The sequence below is a fragment of the Pelodiscus sinensis genome, chromosome 4 (genome assembly GCF_049634645.1).
Source record: "Pelodiscus sinensis isolate JC-2024 chromosome 4, ASM4963464v1, whole genome shotgun sequence".
Taxonomy (NCBI): Eukaryota; Metazoa; Chordata; order Testudines; family Trionychidae; genus Pelodiscus; species Pelodiscus sinensis.
In genome coordinates, this window is record NC_134714.1 from 14,081,975 (window position 1) to 14,105,076 (window position 23,102).

General features: G+C 43.6%; 1 protein-coding gene across 3 annotated transcripts in view; it reads left to right on the forward strand.

Moving 5' to 3' along the window:
• The window catches only part of SYT16 (synaptotagmin 16), a 141,808-nt gene that overhangs the window by 29,217 nt on the left and 89,489 nt on the right, over window positions 1-23,102 (forward strand). Inside the window, exon 1 of one of the 3 annotated variants that reach the window (XM_075926370.1) lies at window positions 16,490-16,836. The exons of 1 other annotated variant lie outside the window; for it this stretch is intronic. The gene's annotated coding sequence lies outside the window, so the exon portion shown is untranslated. Of the gene's footprint in view, window positions 1-16,489; window positions 16,837-23,102 lie in introns of those variants that run through there. One more of the 3 variants, XM_075926369.1, reaches the window with a different exon arrangement.

Genomic DNA, 23,102 nt, shown 5'->3' on the forward strand with positions numbered 1-23,102 from the left:
GGCAGGGAGCTGATCTGTGCAGAGAGCTGGTTTTTAAACTGGCTTCCCTCACAGACTGGCTCCTGCCTGGCATCCTACTATCAGAGGCAGCAGTGCAAGGTGGCAGGGGGCTCCCCAGGACTGGGGCTGGATTGCACTGGCTGCTGGCCCTGCTCTCGGGGACTATAGAATAGTTGACTAACCGCTAAGAATTCATTCATTCAGAGGGTCCAGGAGGGAGGGAGAGTTGTGAGGATGTGGCCTGCTCCGGGAGGGAGTGGAAAGAAGGGAGCAGGCTTGGGGGAAGTGGTGGAGTGAGGGCGGAGCCGGGGTGAAGCAGGCACAGGGGTGAAGCAGGAGGAGGCGCTGCGGGTCAGAGGTTTGGGGGAAGAGGGAGTTGAGGACAGGGTCTGGGGTGGAGTGGAAGGCCCCTTGTCCTCTGTGACACTATGATCTTTGCTGCGAAATCCACCATTAGCTGCAGAGATGTGCTCCAGAATCTTAAAAAAAAAAAAAAATCTTGCTCTTGTGGTTGCAAAGAACACGAAAAAGCATGAACCAAATATTAATAGTGCAGTAATGTTTGCAGGGCCTGCCCACAGCCTGCAACTATATCTTCTAAAAGAGGTGTGAACTGTCCTATTGATAGCACTGAGTGATAATTCTGGAGCCTAAAGTTATTGTGTTTATTTGTCAACCTTTTTACTTGTCTCACTAGCTGATCATTTTAGGTTAGCTCGATGTTCTGTTTGTCAGACTGCAGCTCACCATCCCAAGGTGCCAGAATCCCAACTGTGCTCTGCTCAGCAGTCAAACTTCCAGCTTTTTCCCCTCTGCTGACTTCTACAACACAATCCTATGTTGCTGCAACAAAAATGAGTCACTGAAAATGTCTAGCTGCTATCAAACAAATCTATATTGGTACTTACGGGCCTCATCCCCTGGGATCTGGGTCTCGTTTACTGATTGCTATTCATTTTCACATTGAATTCAATAAAATCAACTGTTTTAGAAGTTAAGCTGCCACAGAAATCAGGAGACCTGGCATAGGTTTTAGGTACAGCTCACGACAAAGCACATATGGGATCTTGCAGAAGGAAACCTGCTAGATAAGAGTGGAAGTAATATGGTCTTTATACTGGTCACCAAAGTGTTAAAAAGAATAAAACATCATTTTGGAACCTACTGCAAAGGAAACTTTTCTGATCTGACTCGCTCCAGGGAAAAAATTACAAGGTGTGTGTTCATCAATTGACATGTCATGTTTGTGCCAATTCCACCCCCTTTCCTTTTGTTGTTTCCCTGCTGCTTGTGCACAACACCTGCATAATCTGATTTGCATCATAATGAATTTATTTTTTTGGCTTTTAAAAGAAATCTTTTTTTTTTGTGTGTGCATGATAGTGGAGAGAGGCTTTTTCCCTAAGAATGCTATCTTCAACCTCAAATAGATGGTATGTTTTAAATATGTCTTTTTGTGAGTCCTGCCATCGACCAACAGATTGAACTGTAAATTAAAAAAGACACCAAATAGATGCTCAGTATCAATAAGAGTATGAAATGGAAAGGAAAAAACCCGCTTCCATATACTTAACGGTGAACTGCACTCATAACTTTTCCATGTGGATCGGTAGGTGTGTAAGGATCAAATCAGTTGGTTGTTGAGTTTAGTTCTTGCTAAAACTGGTTTATTTTGGATTTGTTAATGCCAGCTGCACTCCACACACATCCACTGCGGTCCCTGTCTCCCTCTAGTAGCTGGACCACAAAAAGATGTTTGAGCGGCATCGTTTACCCTGCTCAGCGTATGTTGATAGATGGAGAGGTCCTGGGGTCAGTCTCTTGTAGATGCCCATCCTGAGGCCTCATAGATGGCAGCCCGCCTGGGGCACCGAACCGCCATTGCTCTCCGAACCTGAAGATGAGTTTCATTAGCCAGGAGAGACTAGTTGGGTTGTGTGGAGAGACTGGACTCGGCATTCTGGATCTAAAGGCATGAGCCTCCCTTGTTTGAGGTAAAGGGTGAGACCCGCCTCATGGAAGTACCAGTAGCCCAGTGGTGGGTAACCTGTGGCCCATCAGGGCTCAGTGGGTGGCCCACGAGGTATTTTGTTTACTATTACACAGGTGCAGAGTTGCCAGATTCTGCTGGTTTCCAGCCACATAATTTTTTCCCACCGGTATTACTACAGAGGCAGGCATGTAGAGCAGCAGCACGTGAAGTGAGGTGTGTGCTGATTGCAGACAACATTACAAGAGCCGTGTGCTCCCTCTGCATCTGATCAAAGCGCTGCTACAGTTCAGTCTGCACACCCTGCAAATTCTAGGTATGCAAGTGCAGTTAGCAAAACTACCCTCTCCTGGGAGAACATCTTGGTTATGACAATCTTGCAGCCCACGAAGATGGAGGGCCACTCATGCAACCCACTCATTAGTGTAGGTTGCTCATCACTGTAGTTGACTCGTTCCTCTCTTTATATTATTAGAAGAGGACAGAGAGCTACATGGGATTAATGTGGCAGGTATACAGGCCCTGCATCTCTCAAGCCTTATTTTTCAACCAGCTGTAGTCTCTGGCTGGCTGAATCGCCTCTGATTTTCCTTTGGGTTATTGCACTGAGTTCTAATGGAGCCTTCTCTGCCTTCATGGTATGCACCTCCTGTTGGTGGTACTCAGCAGCTGCAGTGCAAGCAGAAGATCAGAAACAGACCATTAGTTGCTGTTTATATTGCAGTCATGTCTAGAGGTTATCTGAGGATACATGGCAGAGAATAGAAGAAAAACACAAAATTAGAATGAAACTAAAACAAGCAAAACCAAACCAATGAAACCAAACCAATGAAACTAAAACAACCAAAACAGACAGAGCAATGCCAGGAGGAATGGGCCATGAAGAACAAAGAGGCCAAAAAAGGAGTACTAGAAAAGAAAAACAAGACTCTCTAGATGCAAACTGTTACAGCGCAATATGACATGACATCATTAAACTGTTGTCAGGAAGAAAAACAAACCAAGACAATGAGGGAAACTTAACAAAGAGAACTGAAAAATTAAATATGTAAAGGCAGTATTTATAGACAGTGACGTGGCAAGTTCATGGTTTCTCCATCCTTTGTATCTGAGGGTGCTGTCTTCACAGCACCGTTAGTTTGAAATGAGCTAAGCAATTTATGCTATGCAGATTGCATAGCTTATTTCAATGCTATTTTGAAATAGTTTATTTCATAATTTGGCGCCGTCTACACAGCACCAAATTTCAAAATAACTTGCAGTTCCGGAATGCTCCTTAACCCTCGTGGAATGAGGGTTACCACCGGGATGTTGGAATAAACTGCCGGTTATTTCAAAATCTGTTTCGAAATAATGGGCTGCTTCAGTAGACATAGAATAGCTATTTCGGGATACCTTCTGGTATCCTGAAATAGCTCTGTAGTATACATGTACCCTAAGGGATTAAGTCAGGACATGGAACTAGGGGCGTATTATGAGAGCAGAAGGACAGAGTGCAGACGTTTGATTTTAAAAAGTGGAAAGGATCAGGTACAGATAACATTCCAATGGAGATTCGTATGACAAACTTGAACACAGTAGACCTTTTGGTAGGCCTCTTACAAAGAGTATAGAAAGAACTAAAAATACAAGTGGAAAAAAGGATCATACGGTTAAGCTGCTAAATAAAGAAAGGAGACCTATGTCACTCTCACATTTCAACTTGTGGTGCATGCATGCCCAGCAGCCTGAAAACAATGTCTACAATTTCCAAAGAGGTCTACACCTTCGTTTGAAATTTTTAATGGGTCTGCAAATGAAAAAAATTGCAAACTACTGCTCTATCCCAAGTAAGATATTTACATGTGTTGTTCTAGATGGGATAAAGTAGTACATGCAAGGTTACACAAGAACAGGTAGTGTTCGTACAAAAGTAATTGTGTGTAGATAAAATAGCAACTCTACTCATTGTCATAGATCTTGCCTTCAAATGGCATTCATCATTTTATATAAATTTTATAGATTTTGAAAGCATTTGTTATAATGGATAAAACAGTGTTGTGGAAGTTGCTACATAACTATGAAATTCTTCAGAAATGTATGAATACCATCAGAACTGTTATGAAAAAGGCATGCCTGAGTCATGCACAAGAGCAAACCGACTAATTATTTAAGGTTACTAGGGGGCGTCAGACAAGAATGGCTTATGTCACTCTTTCTGCTCATGACTGATTGTGAGTTGGGTAATGAGAGAGACCACAGAATGAACAAGGGACATACAATGGACTTTCACAGAGCAGTTAGAGGACCATGACTTTGCAGGTCATATAAACTCACTCACCTATACAGAGATGCAAGCCAAAACAAATGATTTCCAGGCCTGTGCACTGTTTCTAGGGCTGAAAATCAACACTGAGAAGTAAAACCACGAGACTCAACAGCCAACAAGAAATACCAGTAACACTTTCTGACAGGCCTGGTATTTCACACATCTTCACACCACTGTGTATGTACAACAGGTAGAACAAAGACATTAAAGCTAGCTAAAAAATGACTATGGAGATAACTAGGACATATGTGAAGGAAAGACCTGAATAGCATAATACAAGATAGGTGTTAGATTAGGAACCACAGGGAAAGAGGTGACGAGGGAGACTGAGAACAGCATGGAAACACAATTGAAGTCAAATTGAAATCTAAGACTCTGGCAGGAGATAGGCAAGGAAGAAAGGCCATGCAGTGAAGGTGGTCTATATTCCATACTGAAGAGAGAGAATTTTAGACATACCAGTCAAGTGACAAGGCCCATGTATACAGGGTACTGTACACATAATGAAAACTGCTCTTGACTTGGAACTTGCTTATGGTCCTAATTACTTTTATTAATGACACTGGTTGTATACAAGGTCAGGGCTACAGGGGGTATTTTTCCACCCAGGAATTCACTCTCTTCTGGCTTTAGCAATTACCTGGTAGGGAGAACATCAGCTTTTCCAGCTTCTGTATGCCCATGGAGTCAGATTCCAAGGGCTGCAGGAGAACCCATGGTCATTGTCTAGCGAAGGCACCTTTCCCTGGATGATACTTAGCATGATTCAAGAGTAGCATGAAAACCAGATGAAGTTTCAGATTAATGTCTTGCCCTAGTTAGGCTGTAGTGAAGAGTGCATCGTACACCCTGATGGATCTATAGAATTGGCTTTCAGGGGGCTGACAAATTAGCTCAGCATGCTTGGTGCTCGGTGGCATGCATTAGCTTTTGGATACCCCTCTCTGCTGGGATGGCTGTCGCTCAGCTTAAAATAAAGGTTCATTTGGCAGATAAAGCTCTCAAGCCAGGATAGTTGTTTGATCAGCTGAATGAGTTAGAGCTGCAAGGCATAGGGGTATTTTTGCTCTTTTTTGTTACAGCTCTTTATCCTAGGGGATCAGACGTCAATTTTTAATTTAAAAAATGTTTTTTGTTAAAAGAAGCAACTCATGACCACAGAACATGAAGAAACAAGGTAATGGGGAATGCAGTGGTAGGCAACCTACTCACCTGCACTAAATAGGGCTGCTCCAAAATTACTGGAGTGAGCAAAGCGCATCTCAGGGTTATCATGCCTAGGGTTGGCTGGGCCAGCAAACTCCTACTTAAGCCCAATGTGTATGGTTGGATGATGCGCACAGACACTTCTCCCTCACAGGCGTTCAGTCCTGCAAGCTGCTGGACTTGCCTCAGGACGGAACATTATGGAGGTGCCTAGTGCATTTGGTGGCTTCTGTGCTCTCTAAGGCTACGTCTAGACTGCAAGCCTCTTTTGAAAGAGGCTTTCAGAAAAGCCTCTTTCGAAAAAAAGCATCTAGACTACAACCAGTACTTTTGAAAAAGCAAGCCGCTTTTCCGAAAGAGAGCACCCAGGCAGTCTGGATGCTTTCTTTTGAAAAAGCATAGTTTCCATTACATAGCGTCTTTTTTCAAAAGAGCACTTTTAAAAAAAGGCATTATTCCTCGTAAAACGAGGTTTTCCATGGTTGAAAAAACTGCCGTGTTCTTTTGATTTACTGTCGAAAGAACGTGGCAGCAGTCTGGATGCAGGGGAAGTTTTTTCGAAAAAACTGGCAGGGCCGGCCGGGAGGAGGTCGAGGGGACCGGGGCTGGCCGGGAGGCGGTCAGGAGGAGTGGGGCTGGCCAGGGGAGATGGGGGAAAGGAACCAGCCGGCGGGAAGCAGGGCTGGCTGGGAGGGGGTCGGGGGGAGTGGGGCTGGTCGGGGGGGGGGGGGGGAACCGGCCAGCGGGGAGCGGGGCTGACCTGGATGCATGCAGGTCCCAGGGTGCTGCCTGTCCCGCGCTCAGTCCCGGTGGAGCGCACGGGCGAGTCCGGCCCCAGGGATTCCATCCTGCCCCATCCCCGCCTCCCCCTCTCCCTCCTCTCTACTGCATAGCTGCGTACTGCCTGGCTGGTAGACTTGCTCACACAGCACACAACTCCACTGCTTCTGCCTTTGGGGAGCCTGAGGCAGGAGTTTTCTGGCGGGGGCTGGCAGCCAGGAGCTGGTGGCAACCCCAGTCCCACGTAGGGTTGGGGACAGAAGCCCCACAGGCTGGGGGCTGTTCCCAGCCTGGATCCCTGTCATAACCATGGGGGTTGGCCAGCAGCCTGGGGACTAAGGGGTTAACTATGCCCCCTGTCCCTAGCCAGGTAGTGCTCAGCCAACAGAAATGCAGATAGGGATTTCAAACTGAGACAAAAGAATTTTTGGGTTTTCCCTCCTTTGTCTCTGAGCCAGTTTGCTCTCTAGTTACCGAGGGAGACAGAAGACATGTCTCTCTCCAAGAAAAAGACTCTTCATAATGTGTAAGTAGGGCAAAGTCTAGATAAATCCATCAGGTTTTATTGTTTTCTGTTTTGGGAATTTGGATCTGATGTTTGTGCTGTTAGAAATGTTTTCCCTCTCTTTTGTAATTAAGTTTTTGCCCATGGGGGAATCCTCCCTGGGTATATTAATTGGTGGCTCTTACCATCTAGCCATTCCAACTATGCTTGTAACTGGGGTATTGTTTTGATAATAAAAGTTCTTTCTTTTTTATTTAACCTGGTATTGGTTAATTTTTGTGTCCTGGTTTTACTTTAGGGCTGAGGTTTCCCAAGTGACCTCTTCCCTGTTTTTTCTTGTAATACTTGTGTGGTGGCAGCGGGTTTTTATTTCCCAAAGTCCGGGTATTAGGATTTTGGGAGAAGTTTTTGTACCAAAGCCTGTAGAGATCGGGTTTGGGGGTGCCTTTGCAGCCCCCACTTCTGCATTCATTGTGCCAGAGTGGGGAACAACCTTGACAATCCCGTTTTAGTCAGTTAACTGGTTAACTGTTAGGCCAACTGAACGTTTCAACCATTTTCAATCATGGCGAATAGGCACATGAAAAAAACAACAAATGGTCTGGTAGAACTTTATACACTAACAAAACATGTAGATGGTATCATGAGCTTTCGTGGGCACAACCCACTTCTTCAAATGACTGGAGTTATGAGTTTAGGATGTGCATACCCAAAATAAATAGGAGAGGAGAGAGGGAAGGGAAGAAAAAGGCAGGGGCCTGCGAGACAGAGAGCAGAGGGAATCAGTAAGTATATGAAGATTGGGTAGTTAAACCAAAGAATGAAGAATCACTGCATGTACAGCTTTGTGTTTAAAGCTTTGTCAGAAAATACACTGGATCTGGGATATAGAGTAAACGTATACATGGCTTCTGCTGGTCTGGTCTTAACAAAACTCTTCTTACCTGGGCTCTGAAACCTTCACTCACTCCTGTGCTGGCGCATGGCTGCTGAGCATGGCTAATGGTGTTGAACATGCTCATCTCCCAGTTTCTCCTCCATTGGGGCTTGTCCCCCCAGAGGAATGAAATAATGGGCAAGCTCAGCAAATCATGAGTGGACTCTCTCGTTGTCCCTCACTTAATAAAGAGCCTTGAGGCATATTTAATTGGTGTCTGTACGATTGGAGCGCCTGTTCATTTGTGGACAGAGGCTGCCTGTAAGCCCCTATTCTTACCTGATTCCCAGTGTTCTGGATATATTTTAGAAGTTGTTCTGTTCACAATCTTTTATTTCTTCTTTCTAGAAGTGTCCACTTTACAGTGAGTTCACAGGTCTACGGACACTCTCCTTTCTGATGAATCCAAGGAGCTTGGTTCTGTGCTCACTACAAAACCTTTATGCTTGTGTGAGATATGGTGACTGTTGTGCATGCTCATATATGGTTTGTGAAATCCTGTTTCACCATAAAGTTAATAGCTGCCAACACATGCATTTGTACAGGCTGTGCGCTCCATGACGATCAATTGACAGTAAAACTAAAATGACAATGGCACATGTCACCGCTGTGTTAGATACTGGCAAAGTCTGTGGAGTTCTTTTAAAATGGTGTTGGCACTTTAAAAAATAAGTTGAAAAGGAAACACGCCAATCATTAGTACAGCTGCCATCACACCAGGTGCACAGTGGATCTGTTTCAGATTTGAATAATAGGCATTAATGATGATAGGTATTTAAATGCTAATGGCAACATCTTATGTATTGGGAGGTGAACATCAACAAATTCCAAAACGGAATCTGATTAAATTTCAAGTCTAGGGAGAGTTAGAAAAGCACGTCCTCTCTCTGGCTATCCAAATGCCTTAAATAAAGAGATTTGATATTTGTTTTGGCATAATGTTATTGAGTTATGCATGCACATTATGGGCCTGATCCTATAGCACAAATGGTTTGATTAAGCTAGCAAGTGCTAGTATAGGTAAAGAGATACCTATACTAGCACTTGCTATATGCTATATAAGCTATATGGACATATTTTTATACCAATACTAGAAGATTTACCCAGTGTTGCCCAGGTCCTTAACTTAATTTTTGTTTTTTTGGAAAAGAAAATGAAAATGTGCATGGTTCATTTAAATCATTGCTACGGTGTGGGGATTCAGTATGGAGGCTGTCCTGGGGAGAGAGAGGACTACCCCAACCCTCTCTCACCGCTGCAGGTTGGGGCCAGGTGAGAAGCATCTGTCCAAGGATGCTGCAGCGGGCACAGCCGAGGGAGGGGTACATGTCCCCCGGCTGGGGCAGATCCAGGTTTATCTGCCCTCTGTGCTCCCCAGCCGCAGTGAGGAATTCAGCAAACTGTGCACTTTCCCCTCACTCCGTGATGAAGGGGAACAGCCAGCAATGTTCGCTTAGGAATCAGGGCAGAGGGAGGTGGCTTAAGCCTTCCCACCCCTCCCTAAAGGGCACTTAGAAGTTTGGAGGCTCAGGGTTGGGACAGTGCTAGGGGTGTGTGCCCCAGCCAGCCTGTTACGCCTGCTGGTGTTTCTGTCTCTTTTCTGTATGGTTTTGTGAGAAGCAAGCCCATTCTAGGATCATCCCATTTTCCTGGCACAACCAAACCCTTATGTTGCTTAAAGGTATGAAAAGAGGAAGCTATATGCCAAATTTGCTGGTCCTAGCTCTTACTGTTCAGGAGGAGTTCTTGAACACACACACAGGCAGATACACAGACAAATTCTCTCCAATTAAGAGCAGGTAGCACCTCTGCAGTAGGTGTATTGCCAGTATCACAAGTTCTGTAAAATGTCATACCCCTACATGACTGTCAAGTGCAGACTCAAGCTTTAGTCAATGAGTAGTTTTTATTCTCACAAGTAGTAACTCTTATCAGCTACACAATGGGCCTGTGAGCAAGGATTCTGCGGAGCAAAGAATTTTCCTTAGCTTGTTCCATGCAAAATGTGAGTGGTGGCTGGAATGCATTTGCCATTATGGCCCCTGCTGCAGGGTGCAATAGTGTTGAAAGGAATGGGACTGTTCCTTCCTGGTGTAATAGGAGAGACCTGGAACTAACGCAGTATCCCTCTGCACCTTTGTGCAAAGCTCTGCTGCTTTACGGGATGTAGCCAGTGGGAGAGACACAGCTGCTATGTGTGACATCATTTCCCATAAGAGAATTTCTCTATGAATTCATTTTTGCTCATCAGCATTAACCCTATCCCCTGGTTCTGCTTCATACTGTCTAGCTTCCTCAGTTTGGGAGGGAGCGAAGGAGGAGAGGAAGGGGCTAGGTGTGGGTGGAGAGTCAATGGCATCACAGGTGAGAATTGTGCCATTCAAGCCTAGGGAAATTGGGGGATGGGATTTGATCTCCTGCGATCTAGGGGGTTTCCCTAGGTATCTTGAGGCATCCAGGTGACTGGAGGGCCTCTTGCTCTCCCTTATTCACAAACCCTTCTCCTCTCTTCTCTCAGTTTTCAGTGAGCGTAGGAATCTGCAGGGTGAGGTTCACAGAGGGTATGTTGACAGTACAGAGTTTTGTGTGAAAAACAACTGTTTTTCCCACAAAACTCGAGGAACATCCACACCGCCATTGCATTCTTCCTCTGTTCTTTCAATTTTTTTGTGGATTTTTTCCAGCACTGGTAATTCTCATTCTACATGGAAGAAGCCTTTTTGCGAAAGCTCTTTCACAAAAAGGCGTGTGTGGACGGGGAAGAGGGAGTTCTTTCAGAAGAAGAGGAAAGAGGAAAAAGCACAGGTGCCCTAGTGGCAATTCCATCCATAGCAATCACATCTTACATGCGAGAGAGCAACCATTCAGTGTGGATGCTCTCTTTCAAAAAAACAGACCACTTTTTTGATGCACTTTTGCAGTGTGGCCCCTCTCTTTAGGAAGAAGTTTTTCTGGAAGATCTCTTCTGAAAAAAGCTTCTTCCGAAAAAAGCCTGTAGTCTAGACATAGCCACCTTTGCCCCTCTTCTGGGATGCTTTTGTTTTACCGAGGGAAAGGATAATAAGCCCTTTCTGTGAAATATTTATAAGGCCTTCAGATGCCAACTTTTACATTAGGTTCTTTACACTATGACGTCCATGTACCAGCGTCCGGGCAAGTGGAGTCTAAATGATATTCCTTTGAACTCAGCCTTGTTCAATTAGCTAATTGCTATTTGAAGGGAGAAAATATGGTGTGAGAAGATGCCAAGAAGCTTGCCTAGCTTTAAAAATAAAAAAAAGCAAGTACAGATAAATGACAAGGGTTAGGGCGTTTTGTGGCTTTTTGAGAGACTGGTGGTTTAGTGCTGCTTTAAACAGAAGAATTAAAATCAGTCTATAAGAGGCTCATATAAACATTACATAGACACCTTGGCAACAGACTTTTTATAGAGCTTTGAAAGAGAACCTGACTTCCTGAGCACCGATTGGCTGCTATGTTCACTGAACCCATGAAAAGGATCACACTGTTCCATTGAACTGGAAGCAAATTATGTTACCAGGGAAACTAGGCTCTCTGTGATTCTCAGGTGAAAGGATGTTTGATCTTTAAAACAGTGCAAAGGTTTATGTGAAGACTATTGTCCAGTTTTTAAAAATAACAGCTTGACATTTAACAGGGCATAAAAGGAATATTTCTCCAGGTTAGCTGATAGTTGACAAACAGGAAAAAAAAAAGATTCTTTTAAAAGGATATTGAATTTCTGCAGCTTCTGCTCCAGCTTTGTTAGCACAACTGTGTAAAGAAACAAAAAAGAGGGTGAAAAAGAGAAGTACTAAGCAGAGAAGGATCAGAGTTTTATTCTCTCTGCTTTCTATATAGCAAGGTTTCTGTGCTGATGTTTCCATTGGCTCATTATAGCTCACGACACAAATTCAGGAGTAAGAATAAGATATTTTTATGGGAAGGATGGTACAGATTGAACCTGTCTAGTCTGGCAACATCCGTAATCCAGCATGACTTTAGCTGGATGTCCAGGTATGGGTATGGCCAAGTTTTCTGTGGTTCTATAAACTTCTTTACAGCCACCAGTCCTGGCTTTCCATGTTCTGTGCTCTTATTTAGCTCTAATTTACCCCTAAATGTCTTCTAAGAGTCCAGTAAGCAGTGGAAGTGTTGGTAATAGTGCTAAGTATAAGCATGGTTTTTATGCTTTATCTACTTATTTCCTTGTGCCAATACAGTAAAATTATGTCACCACAACACTAACACTGTTTTGAAGAGAGCTGATAAGCCTTGGTTAGACATACACTTATATAGGATGTATCAATACAGTCGTATTACTAATTAGTATCGCAAGCATTGTTCTGTTTATTCACCTTGGTGAAATAAAAATAGAGAGACCCACTCATTAAAATATTGGCCTCCTTTATTTTGGCAAGTTCTCTGATTCAGCACCCAACAGGTCTTGAAGGTGCTGGACTAGAGAAACTCAAGCGGTAGAGAGTAAATTTGCAAAACGCAAGACATTTGGATTTGATGACTTAAATCTTTCTCCAAGGTTGTGACAGCCCTGGAGTATTAGGGAGATGAATGTTCTGTAAGATATGTATTATTAGTAGGCATGTGCTAATGTAATTGGTTAACCGATGAACCTGGGCTCATCGATTTACCTTCATGGTTACTGCAGCCCTACCCCATGCTACTGTGTCTGTATCAGAGGCAACAGTGTGGGGGGGCAGGCAGGAGCCGCTGCTTGTGGAGCTGCCCTCCCTCCCCTGCGTGTAAACATGTAACCATTGAAAATTCCTAATTTGTTCCCTACTCCCTCCAGTCTCCTGCAAAATCTGGCTCTTATCTCCTCTGTGATTCCTAGGCCGCACCAGACAAGGGTCACTGAAAGCATAGGAGAGGCAGCCTCCTTGCTCTCAGTTTAGGTGCCGGGACCCATCATGGCCTGCAGTAATTTCAAGGGAAGTTCTGCTCAGCCCTGGGCAGGAGCATGCCCAGTGTGGACAAGTCTCCACTGATCATGGATGAACTTTAATATCCCCTGCCCCAAGTCTTAGAACTTGGCCAAATCTGTCAGCTCCTGCTGACTGCTGACTGAAAGGCAAAATGGCAACCCCTCTGCCTCATCCCAAGTCTCTGCTCCAAACCACAGTCATGGTGTTACAGGGATAGGAAAATGGGATTGTAGACTTTTTCAAAGAAAAGATCTCGAGAATTTTTTTAACAGGAACAAAACATGTATTTTTTACTAGCCATGTTCTCAGAAACAGCTGGTTTTGTCTGCAATTATAAAAAAGAAAGAGCGAGAAAGAAATTCAGCCTGAGGCATCATGGAAAATTTCAGCTTTAATGGCTAAAGTTTGACAAGTTACAAGCAACTGAAAACAGCATTTTGTAAAGGGAAGTGCTTGGTAAGCAAAATCATCAACGGGACCAGTAACACCACCTAAAAGAATATTCCATTTTTAATGGCACATTATGGTCAGATGGAGTCACCAAGCACTCTACAGACTGGGTATATTCTTATACAAGGCTGATGTGAGCCGTTACTAAAAGGGGTACTATTTGGATGTTTTACAGGTGACCCAGGACTAGAGAAAAACAATTCCACAAGGCCTGCTCCCTTTCTTTCTTCTGCTGATACTCAGAGGCCCAGTTGTATGTTTGGATGCCATATATCAGCAGCCTGAAAATCCATCTGGCTGGCAGGCTGAGAAGATGGTAACTGTCTGAGCAGCAGCCCAGGGGCTGACAAAAGGATTGCAAGCAATGTCTATATAATGTTCTTAAAAAAAAATTAAGTTCTGAAAATCCCTGTTAAGTCTCTGGTGCCCTGCGGGAGGGATGGAGGTATCAGAATGCTATCCAGGAGAGGTGACGCAGATGGGTGTGCAATACATAGCATTTCGGCCAGATGGACGTTCAGGGCCTTTTTGTTTTTGCATGCATTCAGCCAAATGCTAATAGACCCCAGTGTGGGTTTCCCAAGGTAGGCAGGTTGGGCCCTGCTCCCATGAGTAGTAAAGTCAGGAGGGCTATAGAGAAGTATGATCTAGACTCTCATAATTAGAGCACTACTCCAGGACTTGAGAGACGTAGGTGCAGTTCTCTGCTTAGTCAGACTTTTTGTGTGATCTTGGGAAAGTTTATTCGTGCTTCCATTCCCCATCTATAACATGGGGATAACAGCACTGCCCTACTTCACAGAAGTATTGAAGATAAATATTGACGTTTGAGGGCTACATCTACATTGGCAGCTTCTTGCACAAAAACTCTTCCACAAGGGTATGTCTACACTACCCCGCTAGTTCGAACTAGCGGGGTAGTGTAGACATACCCCAAGAGAGCATCTACACTGGCATGTGCTTTTGCACAAGAGCATCCATGCCAGTGTAGATGCTCTCTTGTGCAAGATAGTTCTGATGGCCATTTTAACCATAGGGCTTTGTTGTGCAAGAAATTCATGTTTGCCTGTCTACACTGGCCTCTTCTGGAAGAGCTCTTGCGCAAAAAGGCTTCTTTCTGAGTGGGAGCGTCAGAGTTCTGGCGCAAGAAGCCCTGATTTCATACATTAGAACATCAGTTTACTTGCGCAAGAATATGCGGCCAGTGTAGACAGGCAGCAAGTTTTTGTGCAAGAGCGGCAGCTTTTGCTTGAGATCACACCAGTGTAGACACAGCCGAGGTGCTTAGGTACTGTGGTGATTAGAGGCAATATAAGTACCTAAAACTGCAGACAAATAGGTTGCTTCTTGCAAACCTCTTATGCTGGCTTCAGTGAAGTCAATGTCCTGTTGGCTTTTCTTTTTCAATCTAGTCTTTGCTACGATAACTATTTCCAGTGTTGTGCCTTTAATATTGCAGCTCTTTTCACTGCTCTCTTTGAGATGCGCCTGATATTAAAATCTCTGAGGGGTAGCCATGTTAGTCTGTATCTGCAAGAACTGCAAGGAGTCCTGTGGCACTTTAGAGACTAACAGATATGTTTATTAGGGCATAAGCTTTCATGGGTAAAAACCCACTTCATCAGATGAATTGGAGTGGAGTTATACCAGGCATAGGTATATCTATAAGGACAACAAAAGAAAGAGGGTACTTGTGTAACTAAGCTAATCAAGTTAGAGTTGAAGTGGCTCATTCACAGCAGATGATGTGGAAATGTGGATATCGAGAGGGGAAATTGCCTTTGTAATGCGTTAATCAGTTGAGATCCTTGTTCAGTCCTAAACTGATGATACTGAATTTTCAAATGAATTCCAGGTCAGCTGTCTCCCTTTGTAATCCGGTTTTGAAATTCTTTAGTGGAAGGATGGCTACTTTGAAATCCATTACTGAATGTTCAGGGAGGTTAAAGTGTTCCCCTACAGGTTTACCATTCCTGATGTCTGATTTGTGTCCATTTATCCTTTGACATAGACACTCTCTGGTTTGGCCAGTATACATGGTGGAGTTTCATTTACACAAGCACCCTCTTTCTTGTGTTGTCCATATATATATATATATATATATATATATATATATATACCCATGCCTAGTGTAACTCCACTCCAATTCATCTGTTGACGTGGATTTTACCCATGAAAGCTTATGCCCTAATAAATACATATGTTAGTCTCTAAGGTGCCACAAAACTCCTTGTTGTTTTTGAAGATATTAAAGGGTTTTTTTTTAAATCCTGCTCTAACTAGGGTTTTGCCCATGAAAGCTCATGATACTACATATATATTCTTATTAGTTTCTAAGGTGCTACAGGACTACTAGTTTTTTTACTGATGGAATTGCCACTACTGGGAATTGCTCTGTTTCTGATGCAAAGGGGCCCCCTGCAGGCAGTGAGGGTGAGTTTGGATTCACCCTAAAGAACGCAGGGAAGGAAGCCCTTCAGTGCAAACCAGTAAACTTAGGGCCATATTATGTCTTAATGATTCCTACATGCAGGAGATGTTAATGGCAGCTGCATATGGGCGCTGAATACATAATACGGCACTGAAATCAGCATTACAACATCATAAGTGGCCTTTAAAAGGACACTAAAGATTTTTTAAAAATAGAAGTGCCTTTTGTATCTTTTGTTGTCAATGAAGCACCGTTTTAATAGAAATGCTCTCCAGTGTTAATTTGCCTCTGTTTGCGCACCGGAGTGGCATGTAACTGGCTAATATATCACTCAGTATACACTTGTGAATGAACAATGCTGTTCTGCCCATACAGGTGCAGGCTTCCGCTTTTAGTCTCAGAACAGTTGACCTCATAATGCATATTAATCCCACCTACAAAAGTATAACATGGCAACTTGTCAGCTCTCCTAGTTTTGGAATCCTAGTAAATGAAATGGGGATCAGCTTGAGGCTGTATCGATCTGTTAAATGAAGTAATGACTGACTGTGTGAGGTCTGACCAAAAATGTATTTCTGTTTCTTGCTACCAGTGCAGTACTTCCTGGAGGTGAAACATTACCAGTATCAGCTGTGATGGTTAGTTTACTTTTCATTGTGAGCCTATTGGCAGTAGAAAAGATGCATTTCTTTAGCTGATCCAAAATATTTATGGCCAGAATTTGAGTTTAAGCAGGACAGGAAGAATTATGTTCTTGCGCTGGAAAGTTGAATTAATTGGGGGGGGGGGGGGGGGGGGGAATTTGCCAGCAAGAAAATTGGCCAGTTCAAGGAAGTGCTAATACCCAGACAGGTGACTACATGTTCAGGAAATATTATCGTTGGGGAAGAAGTAGATAAGCAGTCACAGTTGGGAGTGATTCAGTCTGCTTTCTCTGCCACTTCTTTGGCTAACATTCCTTTGGTGATTGTCACATGTTTATGAACTAGCAGTCTTCCTTGTTCTCTGGGACAGTTAATCATCTAGTACGGAGAGGGTGCGAGAAAGCACCACTCCTATTTGTGAAATGTGGGTCTGTATGGCTGTCGTCTGTTCAGCTGGTGTGAACTCAACAGATCCAAAAGGAAATCAGTATTTAGGAGCCTGTTCTGGATTGAAAACCAAGGAACCACTCTTGACCTAGTAGTCATATTAGTCACAACATATGCAACATCAGTGAAGAAAGCACACTTGGGAAATTTCACTTGTTGTTTGACTTGTCCTGCTGCTTTAAGGGAAAATAGGTAAGTCCAGTCTTTTGAATGTTCCATAGATACCTCCTGGTGAAGCAAACTTTTTCATTCTGGAACCTCATTAGCGACATAGCTTTAAAATAAATCTTGTGTTTCAAATACCGGTGTTACTTTGTATTTAGAACCACAAACAGATGTATGTTTCTAAGTGCCAGAAGAAGCCTCAGATAACCAAATATAAAGCATCAATTCCCTTTTTTCTTATATTTATTATTTTGTATTGTTATTACAGAAGCACTTCCATCTTTATTATGGAACAATAAAGCAGTAATGCTGGGTGTATGTATAAGATAAACACAGGTGTTAACCTCCTCCTCAGAGAGAAAATGTATCCTCAGATCATTGTGTAGGGAGAAACACGAATACATGTAGTTATTTGTGAATGACTTAAGAACACAGCACTGCCTTTTTAATAGGGCCCAAATGTAGAATAATAGTTGGATGAAGCCAGAATGGGTGTAAAATAAAAAAAAAACACTCCATAGTATATATTTCTTTCTGTTAAATGTCCCAGGATTATTGTAAGTTACTTTTGAAAGTTTTTATAATTATATTCTGGGTGGAAGATAGCATATATTGGAAATACAAAAGCCTGTAAAATGTGTAGATGTGATATTAATTAACTTCTCATTGAATGTAGTTCATTTAGAGGTCCTTATTTTTTCCCCACCTCTCTCTGTTTCTTAAGGTATATTGTATGCAGATGCTGACCACGAGAATGGTCCTACATACATAGCATGTGTTGTTTGCAAAACTGTTGGGTGTTGCTTTTGAAATCTCCTGATATACAAGAATTTTTCCAGCCAGAATCACAATTCCTTTCATGTATAAGGGACCTTGTGTTTATAGGAAGGTATATACATGAAGTCCCTTATAAATTAAAGGGATTATGATTCTGGCTGGAAAGTTCATACATGTCACGAGATTTATGTGTATATAATACAATATTTTCAGAACGGGCATAGCTGGCTCTGAAGTAACTTGCACAGTCATTTTTCCTAGCCTGTCCCTTGAACCCTGTCACCTCTTTCTTTATGTCCCTGCATTGGTACCCCCTTCTCTATTACATAAAACACAATTTTAAGGCCTTTCACAGCCTATCCCCACCAACCTTTCATCTGTCATTCAGTATTGAGATGTTGATACTCTCCTCTGATCAGTGCCCAGTGCTAGCCTTCACTGTCCTCTTGCCAAATTGTCAAACAGAACACCTTTATGCTTTTTCCCATGCCTCTCCTCACAACTGGGGGGTGCTTCTTGTAAATAGCAACCAAACTATCTCATTATCCTCTGTTAAATCCCTTCTTAAAACTATAACCAACTTAACAATGTTAGTGTCTATGATGCCGACCAATATTGTCTCATTGTTTTCCTTGTGTTTCTTCATCCTTCTAGAGCCATCTGTTTTCTCTTTGATACTTAGATTGCCAGCTCTTTAGGGACAGGGAATGTCTCTTTTGTTCTGTGTTTTGTTCAGCACCTAGCACAGTGGAGTTTTGAGCCAGGACTGGAGCTCCCAGGTGCTATGATAATAAATAATGAATCAGCAGTTGTGTGCTCTGAGCCTCCTCATGCTCCCACTAAACTCTGTGGCAAACCTTCCCTTTTGACTTCAGTGGCTTTGAGATTCTCCCCTCTAGTAGCAAATACACGGAGTCAGACTCATCTGTGGTTGAACTCCATTGATTATGCAGGGATTGCTCAATCTTGCACTGCAGGAGACAAGGCAAAGGGATGTCAAGGGAAGGTGGGAGGAACATGTAGAGAATCAGTTGTTCTCCCAACCATTAAAACCAGCTTCTTTTCCTATTTTTCCATGCTTTCAACATTTCCCTTCCTTTGATTGGTTTGGAACTCCCTCAGCTAGCTAAATGCTGATGTAGCCTCTACCTTTCCCAGGGCAATTTTTTTCCCACCAAGTCATCCTGTAACAAGCCAGCAGGTTCATTATGTGCATGTGTCCGTGAAAGGTCACATGCCAGTTGTTGTTTAGAAGGAGGTTGCACTAGTAAAACACTCCATTGTGTTAAATAGAGCCTCAGGCATTTTGTCTTAGTATTTGCTTTAATGGCTTTTGTACTCTCCCATTACCGGTTATTTTTAGAACATACTTGGCAGGCTCAGGGGACGCGGTGACACCACAGGTCCAGAACTCTCCCACAGCATGTTGTTTCCTGGAAACCACACCCTGTGTAACAAGCCGTCTCCTTTTCAGTGTCCATTGAAAAACCAAGTTTTTTGCATAATGGATCCTCGACTGTGTTCCTCAGTGGCCAAGGCCTAAGGCCAAGTAGCTGGTCTGGGTTATAGAGAGCTAGGAGGTGTGGTGTGACATGGAAGGCAGCGTGCCAATGATCCCATGCAAAGTGATGTCCCACTGAGACTGGAGAATGTACAACCAAGAGGGCAGAGCAAGCTCTAAACCCTCCCATTATGTGGCAGAGTGTACAGCTCCTCTACCTTCCTCCATGCTAAAATGTGTGCTGAAGGTATCCGCACCCAGCCATGGTAAAAGTCCTCCATAGCCTATTACTAGTGAATGTTTAATGGGAATCCACCAAGAAGGAGAATGGATAGAGTTCAGCACGTCTGTGATGCATACCTCTATGCACACTGCTAGGAGTTTACAACTCAGTTGGTGCTGCAAAGCACACACAGTGGTGCCCTGCCCTGGGGTCATTTACAGCATAAACCCTTTTATAGGTGGGATGCTCCTCTTATTTTCAGAGTTCCCTTCCCTTCCGTAGCTGCTGAATTGGCTCTTCTAGACAATTAAACATACCTGTCCATGCCCAGGACAGAGAGTTCACAGGCAGGCATTATAAGTACATCCTGGTCTCATTGTTCTTCTCATTGCATAACTATCAGGAGACAAATGCAGCCTAAGGAGAGAGCTAAATGGTAGGTCAAGGAGAAAGCCAGGCCTGTGTTCAGAGTGCTGGGCACACAGCCGGCTAGCCAGAGAAGGGAAATCCTATCACTACTAAGAGATAGGGTGGATTAATTGAAATCTCTTATTGGCAGCACGTTTTCACTCCCTGAAGCAATGGAGGTCAGGCAAGTTGCCAAGGCAACACAGTCAGCCTTCAGCAAAAGATTTACCGGCGCATCGTCCTTGGTCAATTGATTGTGGTTTTATTCTGGTCTTTGAAGGGAGCTGCTGTCCAGCCTTTGCCCGTGGTGAATCACCACACTTGGGGTCAAAGAGCTGGGACTAGGAAGACTGGAGTTTGTAGAATGTGAATAATGTGGGCAGGAAGGCTCTAATGAGGGTTAGCTCATTCCTCTGATACTGCTCCCAGAATCAGAGAAAATAATGAACATCACCCCCCCATCCCACCAAATGCTTGTTTCCTTTTATTAATAAAGGCCCCTCGTAAAGAGTTCTGTGGGTGGCAGTGCAGGTGATAGGAGACACATGGGGTGGGTGGTGGTAACAAGGGGTGTCTCTCATATTGCTTATCAAGTCCAGAGGACCCATGAGAGACCACCAAAACGACTTTTTTGCTTTTCTTATCTTTGAGGTGAAGGTGAGTCCATGCTCAGCAAGCCCCTGTTAGTGTGGGAGGAAACTAGCATGGGATGTCTGTGGGATTTCTAGAGCAAGGCTTCCAATGTGCAGAGCAGGCAGGCAGGAATGCGAGAGGTTGGTTTCTAATGAGCTCATGTTGCGGTTGGTGTCATCAGGAGAGAAGTGAGTAATGGAAGAGCAAAGGGGTGTGTATGCATATGTCTTTTTAAGTCTGTATAGTCAGTGCCTTTTGGGGAGGGGAGATATGCCTTTTAAAGTCTGTGTTGAGGGCTTGCTTATTTACTTTTTGTGAGCGGATGGCAACTGATGGATGTATCATCACAGTGATGCACGTTATTGCCTTCGCTCTCTCAAAATACAGCACGAGTGGTAGGATGGTACGGAGGGAGCTGTCTTAAAAAAAAAAGTATGACTAGTGTTCAAGAAAGGTTGCAGACTGACAGCCCTTGAAACAAAAGTCTTCCTGCTTATCTTCAGGACAAACAACCATAGTGCAAGCTTCTTGATGCTGACCCACCAATATGTCTCAGCTCTAAACATGGGAATGGTCTCTCTACATGTTCAGTTCTTTCTCTCTCTGGCCACATTGACTTCAGTGGAACTGGAGCATGTGCCCTTTCTAATTGGGGCCTCTTCGAACACTATTAATAAGGCTGACAATTAATGCCGGCTGTGATACCATTTTGCATGTTAGATGGTCTGGCAACCTTTCTGTTGGGATAGCATTTGAGATCACCAAACTCCACCGCTGTAGAAAATCAGGTGGTAATCTCCACACTCTTGCCTTTGAACAGGTGCTCTAGAGCAGGGGTTCCCAACCTGGGGTACGCATACCCCCAGAGGGTATGAGAAGCTTGTCAATGGGGCACGGGGAATATTTGGTAAATAACTAGATTATCCTAATTGAAATATTCCAAAAGTAGTAGTGTTAGTGAAAAAAATTGTGGCTTCTGGAGTCTAGAATGTATTTCCTTTCATGATGACTAGGGGGTACGGGAAGGTTTACTAAAAGCTAAGGCGGTACGGGGACCGAAAAAGTTTGGGAACCCCTGCTCTAGAGGAACCCGGTAGCTAATTTTCAGTTACCCTGAGATGTCCTCTGCTAGTTGCCAACGTTTGCTATGGAAAAAAGAATTCTGAGCCCTCTAGGTGTGAAGAGGTGTACTCTGTGTCTCTTGGGAAAGCACGGGTCATTGTTCTTGGTCGTCCTAATAGCCCCAGAAAAGCATAAAAAGGCTCCACACATCAGAGTATTTCCCCGTATGTGCAAGGTAAACACCATCCTGGAAATCAGCTTTAAAAGTTAAAGGTTGGACTTAGAACGGTGTGGCTGATGATTCAAGCCATATGTCCTGTTTTAGGGGATGTAGGGGGAGAGCAGATACTTAGTAATTAAATCTGTTCCTGGAATAACGGAGAGGGACAGTTATTGACTTGAAAATGTTATTCATAACAGTCCCAAATAGGAAGCTAAACACATCACATAATCGTTTACATGTGTATTCTTTGATCCTCTCTCGTTATTGCAGTCTGTTTCTAGTACCAGCGCTGGGGAGTGAGGGGCCCTGGAAAGATAGTCCAGTGGCTAGGGTGGACTGGGACTTGGGAGATTTGAATCCGTTCTGGATTTCCTAGGTGACCTCGTGCAAATTACTTAGCTTCTCTGGGCCTCAGTTCCCTTTCTGTACAATGGGGACAACAGCACTGCCCTGCCTCACAGTAGTGTTAAGAATAAATGAAATAAAGGTTGTGAACTGCTCAGATAGTATGGTGACAAGGATTATACAAATACTTAAGATAGATAGAAGTTACTTTTATATCCCCATTACTCTAAAAAAAGGCAAAGCATAGCACCCCCTCAAAGCAACATGACCCTCTCAAGGTGGCCTGCAAATATATGACCATATTACCAATAACAAAGCCACGGGAATTGGCCTTATTCCCATGGAAGTGGGAGTTTTGCAGTTGATTTCAGTGAGAGCAGAATCAGATGTGCTCTGCATCCAATGTAAAGGGGGCTGAGAGGTTGCTCTCGGGCACGAAGCATTGCATAAAAATACATTGAGACTAATTCAGCCTTAAGAAAATGTAAGCCAGATTACCTGAAATGGGAATTGTACCCTCCCATTCTACAGCTGAACTTGGTCTGTTTGATTTAATTTCTGGTAATATATTTACAGAAGAGTTATGCAACCGTTTCATCCCGGAGCGGGAGCGGCTGTGAAGGGTCAGGCTCTGTCTTATTTCAGATGGATATCAGAAGAGAGCTGCAAGCCTGTGAAAACACACATTTTATTTCTGAAGTGTTTGTACATTGTGTATGCAGCGCACATGAACAAAAGTGCCACCTGCTCCATGCTGATAACCGCGGCTCAGAGCATCAGTCATGTGTGCTCCCTGGTATAGCAGTTTGCTTTGTAAGGAAGTTGCTCCTACAACTCTGTCTTGACCTAAATTTGTGGAATTCTCTGTACAGTACTCTGGTGGGTGCTTTAATAGCCTCCTGAGCACTTCTTGAGGTCCCAGAGATGTGGATTCTTCAGGATGTTGTTAAAGTCGAATTAGCATTTAGCCCTGACTAACAACCCCCTCGAGACAGTTGTTAGTTCTGTAAATTCACTCCAGAATGCATGCATTCCACTATTTCCCTTTTATCAATTTGACCCCGGCCTGCAGGCAGATGGGGTGTTCCCAGATTGTATCCTGAGATTGGTGCACTATAGGC